The sequence below is a fragment of the Priapulus caudatus genome, unplaced genomic scaffold, assembly GCF_000485595.1.
Source record: "Priapulus caudatus unplaced genomic scaffold, Priapulus_caudatus-5.0.1 Scaffold7, whole genome shotgun sequence".
NCBI classification, from domain to species: Eukaryota; Metazoa; Priapulida; class Priapulimorpha; order Priapulimorphida; family Priapulidae; genus Priapulus; species Priapulus caudatus.
The window spans coordinates 1,052,359-1,055,559 of NW_014577068.1; positions in this window are offsets into that span (position 1 = coordinate 1,052,359).

Consider the following 3,201-nt stretch of genomic DNA (forward strand, 5'->3'; position numbering starts at 1 on the left):
TGGGGCATGGTGAAATTAGGCGCTCCCGGCTGCGACCGCGACACAGATGGCGTCGAGTACGGTCTGTGTGCAGGCATTCCAGTCCACTATGATCCGTGGAAAGAATGAGTTCTTGAATTCCTCTGTTGAGGTTCTAATGACTGCGAGTTTGTTGTCGTTTTTGCTCCTTGTGCGCGATGGACCCATCCTGATGTACTGGACTTTGGGGATCGCAGTACTTCCAGAGAGAATTTTGTTGAGAAGGTTGAGTCGCTTCTCTTTACGGCGTAGTTGAAGATTTGGCCAATTAAGTGATTGTAACATTGCAGTTATACGCTGTTGGTTCTGCCATAATCGTTGCAGACGAATCTAGCTGCGCGGCGTTGGATCATTTCAATTTTTTTGATTTTTTTTTAAAATGTGGGTCCAAGACTGTGCAGGCATACTCTAGCTTAGACCGAGTGAGAGATTTGTATGCTGTGGCTTTCAGCGTTTTGGGCGCGTATTTTAAATTACTTTTGACGAAGCTAAGGGTGCTGTTGGCTTTCGCACATAAACTATTGATATATATTTGTACCGCGTATTATGACGCAGGTGATGGGGCATGGTGAAATTAGGCGCTCCCGGCTGCGACCGCGACACAGATGGTGTCGATTACGGTCTGTGTGCAGGCATTCCAGTCCACGATGGTCCTGAAAGAAGAAACCAGCAAATATCAAACACAAACAAGAGAGGAAGGATTTTGGGTCAGCACAGAAGAAATTAGATATTGCTCGAGTACGCGGTTGTGATGCCCGATATGTGTTCCAACACGACCTCGTGGTGTCTCCCAGTTACCTCTTCGATGACGATGGGTTTATGAAGAAACCTGCAAAGTCTGAACTGACAAACGAACTCGAAAAAGAACTGACCAGTGCTGATTACCAAGCTCCGTCTCAGTGGACGGCAATGCCAACTGCATACTTTGTAGATGTAATGGCATATGTGAGAAATATTAGAACGTCGTCATTGAGAACATTTGGAGATTTCTGTGAGGTATTCTTGAAAACCGTCATTGGCTTGAGTGTCAATGCCAGCCGTATCGACTTTGTTTTCGATTCCTACATCGAAGGATCTGTGAAGGACAGTGAACGACAACGGAGGACACTGAGACCACCGATCGAGTACAGTAATCTCAATCCTGAGACTAAACTGCCAAAGGAAATGGACAGCTTCTGGGCATCCAGCGGCAATAAGGCTAGACTAGAGGAACTGCTAACTAGGTTTCTGATTGACCAATGTCCTACACGAGTCCCTGGTGTGGAAATTGTAGTTAGCCAAATTGAAGGGAGCACAGTGTCTACGAAGACAAGGTCAGTCCATTCGGGAATTACAAACGAATACAATGAACTCGATTCTACTCTGGAAGAAGCGGATGTTCGAATCATGCCCCATGTTTTGCATGCTATCAGGATCGGTGTCAAGAGGATTGTCGTGCTGTCAAATGACACTGATGTGTTGGTGCTGTTGTTACATTTCAGCCAGATCTTTAAAACGCATGGTATGGTTGAACTGTGGATGAGAGCAGGTGTAGAGGACAGTATCAGGTACATCCCAGTACATGTATTGGCAGCAAAGCAGGGGCGTGAATTATGTGATGTACTGCCGGCCGTTCATGATTTCGGATGTGACATCACAAGCAAATTTGGCACCAAATTGGCAGCGCTCAAAGCGAACCCAATAGCACACCTCAAGGACTTCGGGAAGAACTCGGACAATTTGTGTCTAGCTGAATCGGAACTATATCTGGTACAGGTCGTGAAACATGGTGACCATACTATACAAAATATGGACGAATTACGACATAGGCTATACCCCCACAGCAAGTCTGTGACCGTTCTGGACTTGCCACCGACTAGCCACGCAGCTACAGGACATATTCTCAGAGCCTTTTACTCCACCTATAGTCAGATGAACTGTTTGAGTGACCTTACTCTGGAACCTACAGACTTTGAATTCGAATTATCAGATGGCTTGCTTGTTCCAGGTAGGTTCCATCTACCTTTGCCGGACAATGTTGCAGTTGTGTGTTCATGTGTGAAGTGTTCTACAGCAAGGTGCGTGTGTCAACAAAATTGTGCCAAGTGTTGCGAATTTTGCAAATGCCAGACCGCACAAGTCAATGACTGCAGAAACCCTGCATCCTAAGGACACAGTGATCAGTATTAAAGTTACCTTACCAATAATATCATGTATACTGTAAATGCTGCTAGTATTATAGCGATATGTGAAAAGTTGTCAATAAATGACGGTCATATTTGGTGGCCATCTTAGCTTTGATGGTGATGCAGTGCGTTTTTAATCTGGTTATTAGTCTCAGTGGATAACCAGACCCCTAAAACATAAGGGATAGACACGAAAATTACCCTTCTATCATAAGTCTGCGAGAAGTTATAGCAGTTTAATATGATACGGTGTCCCTTTCGGCGGCCATCTTAGATTTAACAATGATGCAATGCATTTTCGGTACGGGTATCAGTTTTAATGGATAGCCTGACCCATACAACATGGGATAGACACCAAAATCAACCTCCTATCATAAATAGGTAGCGAGTTATGGTCAATTACATGAATTGACGGCCGTCTTGAACTCCATCTTGAATTTCACCTATAGCTGATAGACTAAAACGGTGATCTCGCATGCGCAATATCTCCCGGGAAAAATAATATTTTTTAATCATTATGAATTTAAAATGAAGAGGGGTCATCCTAGCATAGATTTATATGATAAAATTTCATCAGCAGACCTCACTTCAGAAATAGGAAGTAGACCTTGCATGTAAGGTGTCCGCTGCATATATCATTCCGTACATAACCTGGCTATGTCACTGTTTTAGCGCATGCGCAATATCTCACCAGAGGAGTTATATTTTGTGATGAAAATGAATTTAGTTTGGTCAGGGGGTATCTTCAGCATCAATTTCTCTAATAAATTATTATCGTTAGACTTGAATATGGGGGTGGGTTCGAGGTGAAGTGTTGCAAAAATGCATTGCTATTATCAAAAGTGTATATTCCTTTATATAGACTCTTGTTTTGAGTTGTACTGCATATTCAGCTGTACTGCACATTCCTCCACATTCTTCCACATTCTTCCACATAATCATTGCAAACGGGACATCTTTGTGAAGGAAAATGAACAGGCTTTCTAATGATACCAAATTCAATGATAATAATGCAGGT